The sequence below is a fragment of the Oncorhynchus tshawytscha genome, linkage group LG01 (assembly GCF_018296145.1).
Source record: "Oncorhynchus tshawytscha isolate Ot180627B linkage group LG01, Otsh_v2.0, whole genome shotgun sequence".
Taxonomy (NCBI): domain Eukaryota; kingdom Metazoa; phylum Chordata; class Actinopteri; order Salmoniformes; family Salmonidae; genus Oncorhynchus; species Oncorhynchus tshawytscha.
Genome location: NC_056429.1, coordinates 23,792,451 through 23,812,396, shown reverse-complemented (window position 1 = coordinate 23,812,396; position 19,946 = coordinate 23,792,451). Strand labels below are relative to the sequence as shown.

The 19,946-nt window shown below is 41.6% G+C and overlaps 1 protein-coding gene across 1 annotated transcript in view; it reads left to right on the top strand.

Annotated features, from left to right (window-relative positions):
* The window catches only part of LOC112246650 (cytosolic carboxypeptidase 6), a 455,449-nt gene that overhangs the window by 226,070 nt on the left and 209,433 nt on the right, over positions 1–19,946 (top strand). The window lies entirely within an intron of this gene.

The window sequence follows — 19,946 nt, the reverse complement described above, 5'->3', positions numbered from 1 at the left end:
CAAGGAGGCCTACAAATCTGACTCAGTTACACCAGCTCTGTCTGTAGGAATGGGCCAAAATTCACCTAACTTATTGTGGAAAGCTTGTGGAAGGCTACCCGAAATGTTTGACCCAAGTTAAACAATTTAAAGGCAATGCTACCAAATTCTAATTGAGTGTATGTAAACTTCTGTCCCACTGGGAATGTGATGAAAGAAATACAAACTGAAATAAATAATTCTCTCTACTATTATTCTGGCATTTCACATGGGATTTTTACTTTGTTTAAATGTCAGGAATGTGTATGTAAACTTCCGACTTCAACTGTATTTTGATTTGTTTAATACTTTTTTGATTACTACATGATTCCATATGTTTTATTTCATAGTTGGTTTGTCTTCACTATTTTTCTACAATGTAGAAAATAGTAAAAATAAAGAAAAACCATTGAATGAGTAGGTGTGTCCAAACTTTTGACTGGTACAGTACTGTACTTTCCTCTGATTTTCTTTCCAAGGTGTTGACCTTCTTAACAATGCTATGTTCAACTGGCTCCCCTGTGTTCACTTATTTGTTAGTCTGATTGCTTCGTAAATCTTCGCTCATTCTTTTTTCTCCAAAGCAAATTTAAAACATTTGTGAATTTGTCATGTAATTCAGCATTTGGTATCCAGACTTTTTCTAGTTGGGAGCATGCTGAATGGCAGAGTGGCTCAACCCACATATGCTGTTGGGAACTTCCAGGTTGAGGGGAAGAGAAGGAGCGTGGTCTGGACACGGACCTGCGTCCAGACCGAGATCATTGCGCGTGGTCGACATTTTTCTAGTTGCAAGCAGGAGCGGTCAGACAGACAACTTTGAGGTGAAAATATTTTTGGGTTCTGCTGATTATTTGGATACAGTCGTCTTTCTGCTTTGTATCCTTCCTATTGTATTAAAATCAGCACTTTGTCGCATTTTCACACACTCAGCATTCCTTGCTTCAAGTTCGGTAGCCTACCTCTCCTCTCCTAGTTGGGCATGCAGATGAGTTTACATTCCATTGAGACACCTGCTCTTTCCATTGAGGCAATTGAGACATGGATTATGTATGCGTACCATTCAGCGGGTGAATGGGCAATACAAAATGTTTAAGTGCCTTTGAATGGGGTATGGTAGTAGGTGCGAGGCGCACCAGTTTGTGTCAATAACTTTTCACTCTCAACAATTTCCCGCGTGTATCAAGAATGGTTCATCACCAAAAGGACATCCAGCCAACTTGACACAAATGTGGGAAGTATTGGAGTTAACATGGGCCAAAATCCCTGTGGAACGCCTGATGAATTGAAGCTGTTCTGAGGGCAAAAGAGGGTGCAACTCCAATATTAGGAAGTTTTTCCAAGTGTTTGTATACTCAGTGTGTGTGGTCACAATGAAACAGAGTAGGCTGCCTATGCATGGGAAGAGAATCACTTGGCAGTAATCTTTCCAAGGAAATTAACTCATATATTATTAGGCTATAGTTTACTACAGTGTATGTAAATAAATATTGATCATGGAAAGAAGTGGAGGGCGATCAACCAACTTGAGTCGAGGTGCAATCAATAAATGTGATCATCATTGAAAAGGAAAAGGCTCAGTTAAAATATTATAATACACGATGTGCGATACAAAATGTAGTGTGCATTTTGATATTGCCTATAGGGTGCAAAATTGCTGGGACCATAGCTGGCAAGCTGCGTCATATGCCTAAAATAACATTGCTGGACTGCGGTTTGGGACCAGTTCTTGAGGGTGGGAGTTGGACAGAAAGCCAGCTGGAGCTGGTGGCGAAAGTGGGCGGAGAGCAGTTGTGGTGTGAAAAGCTGCAACCTCCCACCGGGACTGATAAAAAATCAGTCCTGCGCAGACCTCTAAGTTGAAGTTAGTGAAAAAGCAGCATAGATCCGCCACAATGCCGAAATAACTTTTAGACAGGGTTTTGTGTTTTGAATTCAAACTTATATGATTTATAGATCATTCTATTCGACTCCAGAATTCTGTGAGCTGTAATTAGCAATTCAGTTTTTCAAGCAGCTAACAGACTTTCAAGTAAAAATAGACAGCCCTCTAACTGAGCAAACAAATTAAGAGTTGGAAAAAGGAGAAGTATAACAAAACAGTGACAAAAGTTAGAGGAGGCCAACCTTGGACAGGGTAGCCTACATGTTTTTTTGTCATAGGAGAAAAACACAAACACAGAAGTTCTCCACAAGCAGCGGTGCTCTGTTTTCAGTCAGTCAGGGATTTCACTTCTGTACAAAATCCTTCCTGTATGCGTCTGATGCAACAAAATAGTGAAATTCTATTTGGAAATGTCTCCAGCTCCATCAGGGCCTATGTTAGCAGTAATTGCTCTGTCAATCACAGCATGTCCTGCCGCTCTCTGGACTCGTTAAGCCTTGGGTAAGGGAGGCTGACTTCAGTGGGGGGGGGGGGAACAGACAGACAGCGAGCATCTCAGGTATCTCCTCTGTGTCTCTCCTCTTCCCTGCCCATCCGTCTCAAACATCCTGCTTTCCGATCACTACTGGCCCACACTAACCTTTGTCTTTATCAAAGCCCAGACACAGTCGACACACAGTCGATCTTAAATGTCTGGACCTTTTAAGGCTATAATACTTCATTGCTACATCTGTTTTTGGACTTTAAATTAATGATATACAGTGTCCTCCTTAATTATTGGGACAGTGAAGCATTTTTTCTTCTTTTGGCTCCATAAAAGTTTGGATTTGAAATCAAACAATGACTATGAGTTTAAAGTGCATATTGGGTGAACTGTTTAGAAATTACAGCACTCTTTTGTACATAGTGCCCCCATTTTACGGGAGCAAAAGTATTGGGACAAATTCACTTATGTGTATTAAAGTATTTGGTCCCATATTCATAGCACGCAATGACTACATCAAGAGATTTGTTGGATGCATTTGCTGTTTGTTTTAGTTGTGTTTCAGATTATTTTGTGCCCATTAGAGAATAATGTTAAATAATGTCTTGTCATTTTGGAGTCACTATTATTGCAAATAAGAATATAATATGTTTCTAAACACTTCTACATTATTGTGAATGCTTCCATGATTAGGATAATCCTATATAAATTGTTAATAATGATGATTGAGAAAGTTACAGATGCACAAATATCATCCCCCAAGACATGCTAACCTCTCACCATTAAAATCCCATGGGAGTTTAGCATTTTTGGGGGGTATGATATTTGTGCGTCTCTTGGGCGGGCAGTCTTCTTTCCAACTCGTTAAACTGGTGGTGGGAAAACACTTTCAGGATCATGTCGTCTTTAGTATCTGGGGGACAAAGACATAACAAGCATCTAGGGGACAGCCAAAATGGATAAACTTGGATGAACATTTGAGACACTGCTTTCATTTCAATATGTAGCTACCTGCATTCAGTACACTGGTGGTGGGAGAAGGACTCTCAGGGCCATGCAGCCGCTAGTATCTGTGCAGTAGGGGACATAGGCATAACGTTAACACAGTGTAAGTGGAGTAAAATGGATAGCCTAAACTTGGATGAACATTTTCAATATAATGTTAATGTTATAATGTTAAAGGAACTGTCTGCATCCAGACTGAGACAAGCTAGTTAGCCAGCTAACTCAGAAACAATTAGGCTATAAAAACATAAAGTAACTGAACCACCTTAAAAGTATGAGTTATAAGCTTGCCAACTATCTACAACTATCGTTTTTTAGAGTGTAAAGAATTTGCTTCGTTTACACACTGTATTTGTTTAGAGAGTTTAGTGATGTAAAAAAATATATAAAGAAAGTCAAAGTTGAATGAAGAACTTGGAAGCCCAGAACTGTCTGAGGGTCTGTCTGTGAGAGGTAAACTTCTGCCCCACTGAACACCAGAGGAGTCTGTGTTTTCTAGGCAGGCACACTGTGTACTGTACCACAGAGAGATAGTCCCCTACAAACAGGGAGGGGGAACGCTTGGCCACAGCACCCAGGAGAACCTCTCTGAAATGATACAGCATGCAGATCAATCGCTCCTACGAATCCCTATTGTCCAAGAACAAAACTAAAGTTTTTTATTTTCGATTTGCCCACTGCAAACGTGGCTGGAAGTGAACAGTAGGTGTTTGATGGGAGCAAGGACGAGTTATTTCCTCCTGAAGAGTAGAAGAGCAGAACAGGAGGGAATTCAGACTTTTTCCAACAACGAGACAAGACAGACAGGAAAGGTTGCAGGGACTACTTTGACTCCCAACTCCTGTAGTCTGTCAGGGCAATCTCTTCACTTGCCGCGCTGCTCGAACAATTAACTGTGTGGCATTCTTTTAATAATAAGCCTTTTAATTGTCTTTAAATGAAGAGTGATGTAAAATAGCTAATAGCTTGTGCTAATTAATAGGGGAATTGAATGCTTGTTAATTAAGGGCAAACAGGACAAGGACCGGCTCTGGTAATTTGAACAATAAAGCCGGGCCTAATGACTAATTTCCAAACAGACGTGATTCATAAAAATGTCAAACACCCCATTCACTACTGATGAACCCCCCTGCCCCGACCCCCACCTCAACCTCATTCCATGCCCCCGTCAAGCATACAAACACATAAACACGCACACATACAAATACAAAGCCCTACATGTACTCGGTTTCTGTGAATGCCTTCAATTGTGGAAAACTCATTTCCATTTCCTTACAGTAAATCATATATTTCAAATTATGCATGTGCTCTCATCCCTTGGTGCGAAGTGAATACTTTCATATTTTGGTTTAATTGTTTTTCTACCGTACCTTAACCCATTTGGATATTCAACATTTTACACAGTGGACCCCATATCACTTATTTGACATTCCAAGGATTCTGTAGGATTTTAGATTAAAACCTGGAATATATAATGTTCAGTTTACATCATCTGTGTGGTAAGAGATATAGACAAAATGCTATAATGAAAAGAGAGGGAAGAGGAAAATAGGAGGAAAGTACTAACATAGAATTGTGTGTCTCAAGTCCAACGAAGGAAAATAGAAGGGGATATAAATATGAGAGAATATAAAGAAAAAAAATGGGTTTGATTATGATATTAGAGTTCAGTGGTACTACCTAAAGTACCGGCCATGTACCAGGGCAATTTCTTATACTGCAACCCGGGTTTAGCAGACTTTAGGCTTTGTCGAAAAGTAATTACAGAATTATATTTATTAGATGAAATGGCACTCCATTTTCAGCTTCCAATTCCATCTTGGAGGCTTCATTCACGTGTATTATATTAGAAGAAATAGGAAACGGAGAGCAAGTGGGGGCTCCAATCGGAATAATCTATGGAGCGCTGTTGTTCAGAGGAACTCATTAGCATTCATGAAGAGAGGAGTTAAAAGAGGATTATTTGAGAAATAATGGGAGAAAATTTAACAAATAGATTAATAGCCTTCCAATGACGATAAGGGAGTGTGTGTGTGTGTGTGTGTGTGTGTGTGTGTGTGTGTGTGTGTGTTTTCCTGCTGCAACCTAATAGTATCAGGACCCAGAAATGTTGGGAGAGTTAGCCAGTGTCACAGGCCGCATCATGCAACAGCTCATCCAAAAGTCTTATACGCTTGCCTTTTGAGCCTAGCAGGATTTGCATTGCTTGCTGGCCAGGCCTGCATGTGGTGCAGAAATATGGCAGGTTTGTAGTTGATACGGGTTGCGATTCTGTGCTGTGCAGAGGTTTATTGGGCGTGCTCAGCACGGTGGTGAGGTAACCTTTGAACTAAGTGAGGAGATTATGGGTATCTCAGCGCTTCCACAAAGCTCTCCTGTCAGCCGCTTAGGGACACATTAGGACACCCTGAAGAGCTTGTTGATATCTGCATTCTGTTCTGCAAAGACTTTGTTTTTTCTCAGCAGCGTACAAGAGAGCGTGGCAAATTCAAACAGCTCTGCTAAGTCAACAGCTTGGCTGGAGGAGCCCAGACAGATGCTTCTGCTGTGTGTATCGGCACAGAGCAGGCCAGGAAACCATTTTCCTCCCTTTTGAAGATGGACCCTTGAAGAAATCCTCCTCGTCCTAATTGCATTCGCCCTCCTCGTCTCTCTCCCCCCCTCTCTCCTTCTTTCCCTCCTTCTCTCCTTCTCTGCCAGCCATCAACTAATGTATCCCCTGTCAGACCACGGGCCGTGCTGAGAAGTTTAATCTATTTGATCTCACAGCTCTCAAACATTTAAATGTATAATCAATATATAAATATATGATACGTTCTTGATATTAATCTCTGTGACAACGGTTTTCATTCATGTGTTGTTTACGATTTTGTATTTTAAATGGTTATTTTGGTCTTGCTCTGGTGCGCCTCTGTGTCAGAAATGTGAATGAGCAAATGGAGTGTGAAGCTTGGGGGATTGGGCTGTCTCACAAATCAGAGCTGGGATTTAATTAATGCAGCAGAGAAATAATCACATTTTCTCTAATAGAATAATGATTATTTATTCAGTGGGAGCACTGTTTGTTGTCCAGGTACTGCCTTCCAGCACTCAGCTATAACCCATATACTATATTGTCAAACATCTATTTGAATTTTTAGTCTTTACATAAAGATTGATGACTGTTTTGAGTTATTTATATTAATTGTAGCATTAAGCTGTGTTCAATTAGCAAAGCTGTGTCTTGAGTCATATGTGTTGTAAATGGTTACAGTAAACTGTTTTTGTCATGTTTTTGTTTATATTGTTGGCCGGTTCTCAGGCTTCAGTTCATTTTACATAACAGTTTGAAAATAACAGGATTGCTCTTGTCATTCACTCAGAAAAGTAAAGCATGTTGAGATTGGGGCGGCAGGGTAGCCTAGTGATTAGAGCATTGGACTGAAAGGTTGCAAGTTCAAATCCCCGAGCTGACAAGGCACAAAATCTGTCGTTCTGCCCCTGAACAAATCAAATCAAATCAAATTTTATTTGTCACATACACATGGTTAGCAGATGTTAATGCGAGTGTAGCGAAATGCTTGTGCTTCTAGTTCCGACAATGCAGTAATAACGAGCAAGTAATCTAACTAACAATTCCAAAAAAAACTACTGTCATACACAGTGTAAGGGGATAAAGAATATGTACATAAGGATATATGAATGAGTGATGGTACAGAGCAGCATAGGCAAGATACAGTAGATGATATCGAGTACAGTATATACATATGAGATAAGTATGTAAACCAAGTGGCATAGTTAAAGTGGCTAGTGATACATGTATTACATAAGGATGCAGTCGATGATATAGAGTACAGTATCAACGTATGCATATGAGATGAACAATGTAGGGTAAGTAACATTATATAAGGTAGCATTGTTTAAAGTGGCTAGTGATATATTTACATCATTTCCCATCAATTCCCATGATTAAAGTGGCTGGAGTAGAGTCAGTGTCATTGACAGTGTGTTGGCAGTAGCCACTCAATGTTAGTGGTGGCTGTTTAACAGTCTGATGGCCTTGAGATAGAAGCTGTTTTTCAGTCTCTCGGTCCCAGCTTTGATGCACCTGTACTGACCTCGCCTTCTGGATGGCAGCGGGGTGAACAGGCAGTGGCTCGGGTGGTTGATGTCCTTGATGATCTTTATGGCCTTCCTGTAGCATCGGGTGGTGTAGGTGTCCTGGAAGGCAGGTAGTTTGCCCCCGGTGATGCGTTGTGCAGACCTCACTACCCTCTGGAGAGCCTTACGGTTGAGGGCGGTGCAGTTGCCATACCAGGCGGTGATACAGCCCGCCAGGATGCTCTCGAACATCTGTAGAAGTTTGTGAGTGCTTTTGGTGACAAGCAATTTCTTCAGCCTCCTGAGGTTGAAGAGGCGCTGCTGCGCCTTCCTCACGATGCTGTCTGTGTGAGTGGACCAATTCAGTTTGTCTGTGATGTGTATGCCGAGGAACTTAAAACTTGCTACCCTCTCCACTACTGTTCCATCGATGTGGATGGGGGTGTTCCCTCTGCTGTTTCCTGAAGTCCACAATCATCTCCTTAGTTTTGTTGACGTTGAGTGTGAGGTTATTTTCCTGACACCACACTCTGAGGGCCCTCACCTCCTCCCTGTAGGCCGTCTCGTCGTTGTTGGTAATCAAGCCTACCACTGTTGTGTCGTCCACAAACTTGATGATTGAGTTGGAGGCGTGCATGGCCACGCAGTCGTGGGTGAACAGGGAGTACAGGAGAGGGCTCAGAACGCACCCTTGTGGGGCCCCAGTGTTGAGGATCAGCGGGGAGGAGATGTTGTTGCCTACCTGTTGCCTACCCTCACCACCTGGGGGCGGCCCGTCAGGAAGTCCAGTACCCAGTTGCACAGGGCGGGGTCGAAGACCCAGGGTCTCGAGCTTGATGACGAGCTTGGAGGGTACTATGGTGTTGAATGCCGAGCTGTAGTCGATGAACAGCATTCTCACATAGGTATTCCTCTTGTCCAGATGGGTTAGGGCAGTGTGCAGTGTGGTTGAGATTGCATCGTCTGTGGACCTATTTGGGCGGTAAGCAAATTGGAGTGGGTCAAGGGTGTCAGGTAGGGTGGAGGTGATATGGTCCTTGACTAGTCTCTCAAAGCACTTCATGATGACGGATGTGAGTGCTACGGGGCGGTAGTCGTTTAGCTCAGTTACCTTAGCTTTCTTGGGAACAGGAACAATGGTGGCCCTCTTGAAGCATGTGGGAACAGCAGACTGGTATAGGGATTGATTGAATATGTCCATAAACACACCGGCCAGCTGGGCTGCGCATGCTCTGAGGGCGCGGCTGGGGATGCCGTCTGGGCCTGCAGCCTTGCGAGGGTTAACACGTTTAAATGTCTTACTCACTTCGGCTGCAGTGAAGGAGAGACCGCATGTTTCCGTTGCAGGCCGTGTCAGTGGCACTGTATTGTCCTCAAAGCGGGCAAAAAAGTGATTTAGTCTGCCTGGGAGCAAGACATCCTGGTCCGTGACTGGGCTGGGTTTCTTCCTGTAGTCCGTGATTGACTGTAGACCCTGCCACATACCTCTTGTGTCTGAGCCATTGAATTGAGATTCTACTTTGTCTCTGTACTGGCGCTTAGCTTGTTTGATAGCCTTGCGGAGGGAATAGCTGCACTGTTTGTATTCAGTCATGTTACCAGACACCTTGCCCTGATTAAAAGCAGTGGTTCGTGCCTTCAGTTTCACACGAATGCTGCCATCAATCCACGGTTTCTGGTTAGGGAATGTTTTAATCGTTGCTATGGGAACGACATCTTCAACGCACGTTCTAATGAACTCGCACACCGAATCAGCGTATTCGTCAATATTGTTATCTGACGCAATACGAAACATCTCCCAGTCCACGTGAACAGGCAGTTAACCCACTGTTCCTAGGCTGTCATTGAAAATAAGAATTTGTTCTTAACTGACTTGCCTAGTAAAATAAAAAAAAAATAAAAAATTGTAGGACAACAGTGGAGATTATTATGGATCTGAGGAAACAGCTAATCTGAAAATAGATTGCTCCCATCTGGTTTGGGTTGGCACCACTCGTCTGTAATTTGGTAAGCATCTAGGCATCTGGGGCTGCTAATTAAACAAAAGGCACATGAGAGGCTAAGGGAGAATTTGTCAGTATTTGGCTGGAAGGGAAAGGTGGGGCATCATGAATATCTCCCAGAGTGTGCTGAGAATATCCAAGGGCCATAGCTCTGGGCTACAGGACACCAGGATACATATAAGTCATCATATACAAGTAAAATTATCCTCTAATGTGCTTTATTAACTCATATATTCAGAGAAATAGGCCCCACTACATGTGATGATAGGGTTGAGGGGATACTAGTTGTATCATTACATACCAATCTAGTCATCGTCCAAATGAGTGTATAACATTTTATAAGACACTTAAATCTTCCTAATGTGGACGGGGTGGCAATCAGAAACACAGTAGTACTAGAGAGCCTCAGCATGAGAGTCATTCCAGGCTTTAACACCAGCCCACCCTGTCAGCCTTCTGCACCCAGGGCCAATGTCAAACTGTGTCGCCGCTGCAGGGTCTCCTGTTCACCAAAACAAACATTATTACAGTATCACTCCGCCACTGCTGAAATGAAGAGGTATTAAATGTGACTGACTCTCATGCCTGTGTTGGATTACATGGGGAATGGAAAGATACAGGTTCCTCTTTAACTTTATTATTGTATTGCATTTATTTCTCTCAACAGATTTCCCGGTGGAAATTAAATGAAAAAGCAATTGTTTTCCTTTTTATTACTGTCTCTTTGTTTTTGGCCTGTGAAGTAAATTGCCTTGCTTTGAGAGGACAGAAGTTGCACTTTTACCCCATTTGAAGTGGGAAAACAATAACAACAACAAAAATATACAGGCTTGAAAGGGAATGTATTGGAGAGTGGAATATGGTGGCCTGTGTGGCAGCATGTATTGTGTAAAAGGTGCCAATCGTTGCCCTGGTGAGCCCTGCATTACTCAGACTTATTTGAGATTAGATGAGTCAGTTCATAACCTTCATGTTTCCAGATAGCAGTGTAGTCATGGAGTTGAGCAGAAGATGCTTTGAAGAGATAAGGAGCAGAGTATTTGCCTGTGGAGCCCAAGGGGCCTGTCCCAGCCCAGCCATGCTGTGAGGGAGGGAGGGAGATCATGCAGAACAGCTCAAACATTTAAATATTACCTTAATTAAAGAGAATCACAAGGCTGCTCATGACCACAGGTGATACACAGGTGATACACAGGTAATACACAGGTGATACACAGGTGATACACAGGTGATACACAGGTGATACACAGGTGATACACAGGTGATACAATATTTCACAGCGGTTCAGATGCGGTTCAGTACAATGATTCTCTACTCTACACTACATAAACTGAAATTAGGATGAACTATTCAAATTTTTGCAATCAGGGAATGGTGGAGTGATTTCTGAATGTTCCACCTTCAATATACTGTATTTTGTTTTCCAGTAATTGTTTTCTGAAAGGACCATGTACAAAGTGTGCTAGTTCTTAATGTATTAGACCCTACGAATAATGAAATGTTTACTACCAGTCACATTAACACTTCATTAACATTTACCATCGATTGCTACTATAAAACAAACTATTCCAGCATACAACATCCCCACTGTGTATAGCACATTCATTTCCCAAAGACTAAACAGTAGCTAGCAGTCATAATTTGAGAAGACTGGGAAAATGTTGAGTGTCCCGTAGACCTCGATCTGCATAATTATAACTTTGAAATGCAATTAAAGAGGCGGAGAAGGAAACATATTCTATAATTTATTGAACAATGCAGCCCAATTCTCTCATGTTGATTCGGCACAGTAAATTAGTAACTGACATGTCCATGCAATCAGTCTGCTTTGCAGAGTGCTGGTTTGGGAACATGACCAGTGCTCCCAAAATAGGCAAAGTCTGAATGTCAATACAAAACATCTAGTTTAGACACTCCTGATGGGAAACTAAATATGCGTTGCAGAGGTTAGGCTAGTATTCAGACTGATTTGTGATTTCTGTCCTTTGAATTGGAAAGGATTATACCAGAGTTTCTTCCAGATTATTTAGTCAACAAGAAGGATTTATCCCAGGTTCAATATAAAATGCTCAAACCCACAAAGATGGCAGTGTCCACTTAAAGCTGGAATCCAAAAGTCTGTTTGTGATATTCCGACAACAAAAACTTACTGCCAACAACAAACCCTGTTTTCTCCCCTCGGACGTCATTGCGCGTGCGATAAAACAGCAGAATATGTACTGCCATTTTTTTCCCCACACTGCTCAAAAACAATAATGAAGGTGCTTGGACAGTGGCACTGTTTTTCCTAATGTGGATTCCATCTTTAAGTCAAATACCTATTGATCAAAATTCCTTGCATAGGTCAGCCAGTATCAGTAGTGGAATAAAGCACCAAGCAGAATCTGCGATGGGCCATGAAATAATGTCCCTTAAAGATAAAAGAGAATTCTCTAGCAGAATTTAATTCAAGTTTATTTTTTTACTTTCTCTTTTTTGCCCTTACATATTCCGCTGCTCTACTCCTCCTGCCATTTAGAAGACCGTTTTTATCTGATGTGTTTGCTAACAGACAGTCTCTGACTGGCTCCATTAAAGTGACTGGTGGTTCAATGAATTCTGGGTCCACTCAATCAAAGAGTTACAAATTAACCCATTAGAGGGAAGCAGGACCACTGGCGAGTGTGTTTGAGCAGGATCTGGAGGGTTTCTAGCCGCCAGTCCCTATCCTACTAATGGCGTTTCTAATGATGTGTCCCTCCCAGCCTGCACAGGCACAGTGTGCATTCCCATGCCTTCTGTAGCACATCCTCCTCCACTCCATGCTGGGCTCAAATCAGCCCCTTCACTGGCAGCCAGTCTGACCCACTCTGCAGGCCACAGCAACAGCGAGTTACACTGTTTACGGCCTGTGTAGTCTTCTTTGCATAAGAATGAATGGAAGATGCAGTACCACATTAGTCGAAAGTATTTCATGGCTACAGTGGTACCCCTGGCGTTTTTCCTGTTTTGTTGCCTTATAATCTGGAATTAAATTTGATTTGTTTTTTTGGGGGGGGATTGTATCATTTGATTTACACAACATGCCTACCACTTTAAAGATGCTAAATATTTTTTATTGTGAAACAAACTTGAAATAAGACAAAAAAAACAGGAAACTTGAGTGTGCATAACTATTCACCCCCCAAAGTCAATACTTTGTAGAGATACCTTTTGCAGCAATTACAGCTGCAAGTATTTTAGGGTATGTCCCTATAAGCTTGGCACATCTAGCCACTGGGATTTTTGCCCATTCTTCAAGGCAAAACTGCTCCAGCTCTTTCAAGTTGTATGGGTTCTGCTGGTGTACAGCAATCTTTAAGTCATACCACAGATTCTCAATTGGATTAAGGTCTGGGCTTTGACTAGGCCATTCCAAGATATTTAAATGTTTCCCCTTAACCCACTCAAGTGTTGCTTTATCAGTATGCTTAGGGTCATTGTCCTGCTGGAAGGTGAACCTCGGTCCCAGACTCAAATCTCTGGAAGACTGAAACAGGTTTCCTTCAAGAATTTCCCTGTATTGAGCGACATCCATCATTCCTTCAATTCTGACGTGTTTCCCAGTCCCTGCCCATGAAAAACATACCCACAGCATGATTCTGCCACCACCATGCTTCACTGTGGGGATGATGTTCTCGGGGTGATGAGAAGTGTTGGGTTTGCGCCAGACATAGTGTTTTCCTTGATGGCCTAAAAGCTCAATTTTAGTCTTATCTGACCAGAGTACCTTCTTCCACATGTTTGGGGAGTCTCCCACATGCCTTTTGGCAAACACAAAACATATTTGCTTATTTTTTTCTTTAAGCAATGGCTTTTTTTCTGGCCACTCTTCCATAAAGCCCAGCTCTGTGGAGTGTACGGCTTAAAGTGGTCCTATGGACAGATACTCCAATCTCCGCTGTGGAGATTTGCAGCTCATTCAGGGTTATCTTTGGTCTCTTTGTTGCCTCTCTGATTAATGCCCTCCTTGCCTGGTCCGTGAGTTTTGGTGGCCGGCCCTCTCTTGGCAGGTTTGTTGTGGTGCTATATTCTTTCAATTTTTTAATAATGGATTTAATGGTGCTCCGTGGGATGTTCAAAGTTTTGGATATTTTTTTACAACCCAACCCTGATCTGTACTTCTCCACAACTTTGTCCCTGACCTGTTTGGAGTCTCCTTGGTCTTCATGGTGCCGCTTGCTTGGTGGTGCCCCTTGCTTAGTGGTGTTGCAGACTCTGGGGCCTTTCAGAACAGGTGTATATATACTGAGATCATGTGACAGATCATGTGACACTTAGATTGCACACAGGTGGACTTTATTTAACTAATTATGTGCCTTCTGAAGGTAATTAGTTGCACCAGATAGTATTTAGGGGCTTCATAGCAAAGGGGGTGAATAGATATGCACACACCACTTTTCTGTTTGTTATTTTGTATAATTTTTTTAAACAAGTTATTTTTTTCATTTCACTTCACCAATTTGGATTATTTAGTGTATGTCCATTACATGAAATAAAAATCAATTTAAATTACAAGTTGTAATGCAACAAAATAGGAAAAATACCAAGGGGGATGAATACTTTTGCAAGGCACTGTATCATGGTGTCAGAGAAATGCAGTTCTGTGATCTGTGTGTTGGCCATCTCTCTGTGGGTCTAATCCTACCAGGGTCTGGCTGTGACTAGAATGAGAGGAGGGGTGGGAGGGGCCACAGCCAAGCGGTTGATTACTGTGGAGCGCTTGCCACTGAGGGGTTCAAGTCAAGTTCATTTGAGAGACTCCAACTCCTCCAGCTACTTGATGTGATGGGAAATCAAATCTTCACCTCTCCGTTGCTTGAGTAATGTTGGAGGTGTTGGTGCATCCCTCTCTCCCTCCCCACCCACAGAAACATTTATCACCAACTGGGCTCCTCGAGGAGGGTGGGGGGTTGTGGGATAGTACTGAGCAAATCAACTGAAATTTTGTGTGAACTCAATGTGCAGTTTCTGTAGAGATACATTAGATCAAGCCAGAACTATGCGATGTAGTAGGGAGTTGTAGTTTCCAACAGGTCAATATAGTTTAGCAGCGAAAACGTGGTAATTAACTACAATGACCATAATCCATTGCACGCCCACTTAAATGATCTGTCCGGGACATGGAGACTGAGAAAAGAGAGAACACGCGATTGAGTGGGCTAGAACGCAGTTGCTTCACGAGCCTGAAAATACATGATCTACAGTAAGTGATTGATAGTTGGTATTCAGCAGTATGCCTTGTTTATTTTGAAGACCTACTAAAATAGTGATTTTGTCAGACAGCATAGGCAGCAGCTCTATAGAGAGGAGATGAATGAAATAATAAAGTCATCAAATAAAACAAATATGTTATTAAAGTAATGTGAATAAATTTATGGTTATTAAGTGATTGGTAGTAATGGGTAGTCACTACCATCAAGGGACTTTTATTAATTGTTTTATTCTGTGTTGTTACAGCATTCAACCCACATAATGTATAGTGCTTTTAATTAAATATATATATATATAATTGAAACTGAAAACCGTGATTCTTCTTTTATAATCAAACCAAAACCGAACTGACCACGAAAAGCACTAATCACTGAGCACTAGTAGTGGGAGACTGTATGGTGGGACTCCTCACCATTAATTCTTGTGATCTGTGTTTTGGAGGCGGCGGCTTTATTTCTCTCTTGTTCTTTGTGTTTTTTAAAGATATGAATGGGAACAGAAGAAATCATCAGAGTCTTTCTTCCTTTCTTCACAGACAGCATACTCCTTTTAGACGATACATGTGGGACTGTTAATTGTATCTTTTAAGGAGGAGAAATTGGTGGGGAAAAATACTTTTGGCCAGTTTCCGTTCAGCATAATTACAGGGAAATATGATATAATCAAATTAGACAGACACATCAGCACGATGATCAAGGAAATGGGATTAAATATCCCTCCTGTCATTGATAAAATGAGGCAGTCCTGTGGTGAATGGTAAAGTTCCATGTGTCTGATCAGTTGGTAAAGCTCCTCTCTGTTTGTTTTGATGTGCCAGGTCTCTCGGCGGTCAAACAGCATAGAATAGTTCCCTCGTGTAGCACATTAAGCAGACTCTCTGGCCCACTGATGCATGCTCTCTCCCTCACTGGACCTCCTGAAGGACGTGTGATGTCATAGCCTGAGGGCACCCACTTCCCCACAAATGTGTCTGACAGTTTTTTGCCTTTTAGAGAAGGGAGTGTCATTTGGGCAAAGGCCTGAGAATGAGCTGTTTAAGTTGAACTGGTTCTCATTTGTCAGGACCTGTCAGTGTTTTGGATGTCTATATCTCAGCCATGTCACCAGGGTGCACTGCTCTCAGGTATTTTTAGTAGTTACTCTGGAAAGGAAGGCTGTGGCTTTTCCCTGAGACAGTTTTCGGTAGGTGAGCTGGTCTTCACTCACAGTGGCACCTCACCAGTTTTAGGAGCCAACTGAACAGCTGGGAGACAGAGATTGCCAGCTCATCAAGGCAGTTTATCACAATGCAAAAAAATAATAAGTGTGCCGTCAAACTTATACAGAGCTTTTTACCTTAACAAGAAGTATGGAATCACACAATAAATCTGTCCGTTGGTCTTTATGTTGAAACATGTGATGGCATCCTTGAAGAAGAGGATTTCATACTAGTAACTCATAAGAGTTGATTGTGTAACAGTGAATTATAGGATCTCTACGAATGACACACAAACACTTTTCTAGCAAATATCAGCACCAGTAAATCCCCTAGTGTAAATGAAATATCAGCACCAGTAAATCCCCTAGTGTAAATGAAATATCAGCACCAGTAAATCCCCTAGTGTAAATGACATCTACCAAGTAGGAAAACATTCAGCAATTTGCTCCTGGTTATTGTGTAGTAATCAAGTGATTTTCTTGGCTGAGGCTCAAATCAGTGTTTGGGCCATTAAAGGCTGATCATTTTGTTATTTTAGCATTACACTGGGTGGGAACAGATCAGCAGTTACTACTTTACCACAGTAAAATCACTTTAACCTTCCACCCATTGCTTCACTGCTAATATAAATTAGCAAACAGCAGTAATCTGTAACAGGCCTCTCCTCCTGTTGGGATAATGTCTTCTCTGACACTTTTCCCATAAAATTTGGTCAGACAGCTTGCAGGAACCCTTGGTGTTAGCTATTGTGCTAAATATGTTATATAACTCCCATAAACAAGCTAGGAAGTGTAAATGACTTTTAGAGTGCCTCTCAGCTCCCCTTCAAAACGGGCGGGAGGGGTGGGAAATGATTGTGTGAAAATATTCATTGGCAAGATTCCCTTGTGCAAGTTCCTTGTCTTCTCTTCGTGTGAAGGCAAACAAAATATCTGTTTTGGAAAGCCAAAGCAATTGCTTTCTGTGGACAAGCAGCTTTGTGACATTTGCATTCGTGTGCATGGCTGTTGTACCAGTGTGTAGCCCTGTCCTGATTCTATGGTCATTTAACTCTTATTCAGAAATAACACCACGAGTGTGCATTTTGTATGTTGTCCATGAGTATTGTCTTTTGATGTTTCTGTACTCACTCAATGAGGCAGAGCTAATAGGGTACTGTATATCCAGAGATTCCTATGTAATAGTGTTGAATGATCATACATAGTAGTCATACGCAAGCAGCTCATAGAAAAGCAGCTCAGTTGGGTGTATAATACGGATAGTAAACAGTATTGGTTTAAAGCAGAATAAAGAGCCTGCAGCATTTTGCCTTATAAAATGGCCTTCATCGCTGTAATAAGGAGAGCGGAGCTACCTCATCAGATGAAGATAGAAATAAGTAGACATGTCTCCTGCATCTAATGAGATGTTAAAGCCACACATAAATATGTCTTTCACACTGATAGGAGATAAGATCGATTTTCTTTCTGTATGATGAAATTTCTTATAGGTCTCTAGATAACATTATCAGCGTCCTTAACTATTAACAAATGAGAGCGTTGATCCCGTACGATAAGCACCACATTCATTTGTTTAATTAAAACAGGTTGTCTCTTCGTGGTGAGGGGAACATTTAAAAAATGTTAGAATTAAAGCACGTAATTAAGTGGAGCCCAGATAAGGACCCCTGTGTGGTGGTTGCTTCTACTAGTGGGGAAGGGAAACTTCATTCATCCCCTGTGCAATCTCGCAAGGTCGTTCAGTTTATTAAAGTTAGCGGGGCGCCATCACGATAAAATATTTTATGTGCTTGTTGGAAGGGAGGGTTAGGGTGAGTCGGTGCCTAATGCTCACGGAGTCTATGGGATGGAAGTAATTAAGGCGGCTTGTTATCATGTCTTTGAGAACAGGAGAAGGACTTGTATAGCAACAAGCACCTTGACAAAGATATTTGTTTGGTCAATGGAGTGTAGCATTAATTATCACACTCTTTGATTAAATGAGTCGTCCGGGAATTCATGTCATTTGTCTTGCCTGGTTTTAACACGGGTGCCAGAGAGGGTAATATTTTGGTTGACTGAGCCATTTTTGTATGCCAGTGTCACAAGCAGTTGAATGGAAGCCCACTCTCTGTGGCCTCTACGACTATCTGGTCTCACAGGAAGGATTGCTTTCATGCATTCCAACTTGGAAGCTTTGTCTCCTTTACAAGATCATTTGTCGTCTTGTAATACATCAATCTCACAGAGTTCAAAGATTAATCCAGATATTCAACAAATGATCAGCTCTGCACTCTGTCAATATTGTCTATCCCGAACAGACAACCAATGAGATCAATCCAAGGAGGAATGGCTTTCTAATACATTTCTTACAATCAATAAGAATCATGTCACAGGTGTGACTTTGTCTTGGTAGGTGGATTTAGAGGGAGGAACCATCAGAGGGGTTTAGAGGGAGGAACCATCAGGCTAAATATGATCAAGAGTTTGTTTGAAGAAATTGGAACCACATTCCATCATTTATCTCACAGGGTTACAGGGGTTATGTGTTCTTTCACAAAAATAATTGAGCTCAATTAAATGAAGAGGGGGGCTTCAAGATTTCTATGTAATCATACTGTTCTACGGTATTCTGTGAGTTTGTTCTAACTGGTTGAGCTTTTGCAATATGAAAAAGATGGTAATTGTTTTGTTAAGGATTATAATTACACAAAGTGCAGAGAAGTATGTTTTGATCTTGTAGTGGATTTTTGAAGTGGTTGTTTGTTAAACAGTGAAAGTAGTGCAGGATTGAGAGTGACATTTTTTTTGGTCATTTATGTAAATATTAGACTCCTGCTGTGTGAAATAGCAGACATTCCCATTAAGGAAACGGGTGAAGACTACATGATATATATATTTTTTGCTGAGTTACAGATCATATAAGGAAATCAGTCAATTTAAATAAACGAATTAGACCCTAATCTATAGAGTTCAAATGACTGGGCAGGAGTGCAGCCATGGCTGGACCTGGCTCCCACTTTGGTTACATAAATCATCAGATGAGCACCTGGAGCTATATTACAAAGGTCACTTCAAACGTGAAATCAAATGGAGCTGGGGGGGCTCCTTCTGGCTGTAGAAGGCACATCCAAGGCCAGTGGTAGCTAGTGGGGAGTCAGAGCTGGAGCACATCGTCATTTGGCAAAGTTATATGACTTGGGAGAAGAGCCCAGTGCGATCCGCTAGGAGCAGACCACAAGTATACTCAAAGATGGTGGATTATAAAGATTGAGCAAAAAGGCCTTTTACCATTGAACAAAATGGTCACAGTTCCAGTCGACTTAAAGGGAAACTTCACCACCAGACACTATTTGGGGTATTTTCCAGTCTCCCTATATATTTCTGATTGATGAGAAAGTGTTTCAGACATAATTATGCACTATAGCTGTATCTTTTACATTTTCGAGCCGGAAGAGTTCAACCAATGACATCATTGGTTGATTGAGCCTGCTGTCTGATCTAAAAATGAATGGAGTCATGTTTTGTAGCTATTATTGTGGCATTTGAGTTTCGCTGATTGAACGATCATGCTAGCAGTGAGTAGATATGGTTGTCCTTGTTCAATAAACATTGGACTTGTCTCAAGATATCTAGGTTGACTCATTTTTCCTTGCTTTGTAAAGGCTACTTCCTTCTTCCCACCCTTGAAGGCTGGCTTTTCAAAATGGGGGCGGTACTAGTTTACAGATTTGCAGGAGCTATGTTACCATGCACTGTCTATCTGAAATTGCTAAATAATTAGCTACAATGGCTGCTTCTGATGATTCCTCTTTCCAAGAAGAGCTGGACAACTAAATATTTTTTATGTTCTTTTACATAGGAACATACAGTCCTATTTATTTGAGCCGGAATACACTGAAGAGGAGTTGAGACAGCGAGAAAAATTATTGCGAGACCTAGACAAGTAAGTTGTTTTGCTGTTGGTCGCTAGCTAGCAATATAAGTTCTCTTTTAACACTAGGCACTGTTGTTCAGTGCAGTACAATTTGGTGATCAATTTAGCGGGGTTTGCTAGGACCAT